We start from the raw sequence: 1055 nt of genomic DNA, 5'->3' as shown, positions 1-1055 counted from the left end.
TAACATAGACCCTCTTGCCTGAGCCACATGAGTATTGGCAATTGGCATTACAGGTGAGTACTACCACCCCTGGCTTAAAAAAAATATTTTTGGGCTGGGCAGATAGCTCAGCAGCATCAGTGCCTGCCTAGTTCATGCAAGGTCCTGAGTTTGATTCTTAGTACCAAAACAAAAAAGTTGATTTAAAAAAAAAAATTTAAAGAGGAAGTGGGGTGGCAATAGGCTTCAGAGAAACCAAAGAAAGAAAGGTATATTGAATTACAAGTAGTTAATAATGGTACTGTACTGGTTGATACATTGTGTCAAACTGAAAATTTTAGAAGTTTAATTAAGTGACTCCACAGAGAGCCAGGATTCTTAGTTGGTAAACATTCTTATCCTGTGCAAGAGGAGGGCATGGACGTGGTGTAAGGTCTACACCCCAGCCCCAGGGTAGCTTGTTTATAATACAAGGAAGGGAGAGAGCCTGACTAGAAGCCGCAGCTGCTGCCCTTCCCTTTGCTCTTCACTGTTTTCTGCCGCCATGAACTGCTGCCCTCTGCCATGTGCCACTCTGCCTGGGAGCCACTTGAGGCTAGACTGAAGCCTCCACAAACTGTGAGGTAAATAAACCTTTCCTCCCTTAATTTGGGGTATTTTGTCCCAGCAAGGAGTGAAAAGCAACTGAGACAGGGACAAATAAGAGTCTCGAGAATCACAGATGTATTTGTATATAGAAGTGTTATTTGCATGCTCGATTCCTGTATTTACTCTTCTTTTTTGGATTTTGCATAGAAGGAGTTTTGCAATGACAAAGGACTGGTCTCAGAACATTATTTTAAAACAATAGTGCCACCAATAGAGCCTGAACCCTCTAGCCTTGATCAACCTAATGAGAAAGGAGTGATGGGGGAATTTACAGAGAGTTTTCCATATGTTTGCCCTGTTTCTAAAGCTTAAGCTCCTAATGATCCAAGACAAACTCTATACCTCTTTGGATTTGTGCAGCTGTCAGCTCCTTATATGTGCAAGAGCCTTATAGCAGCTGTCACTCAGCTTGTTCAGTCAAGGCCTAG

Source organism: Octodon degus, unplaced genomic scaffold, assembly GCF_000260255.1.
Source record: "Octodon degus isolate 3935 unplaced genomic scaffold, OctDeg1.0 scaffold00096, whole genome shotgun sequence".
In the NCBI taxonomy this organism is placed as follows: domain Eukaryota; kingdom Metazoa; phylum Chordata; class Mammalia; order Rodentia; family Octodontidae; genus Octodon; species Octodon degus.
The sequence above is the reverse complement of the archived record's forward strand: the minus strand, read 5'-3'. Positions refer to the sequence as shown.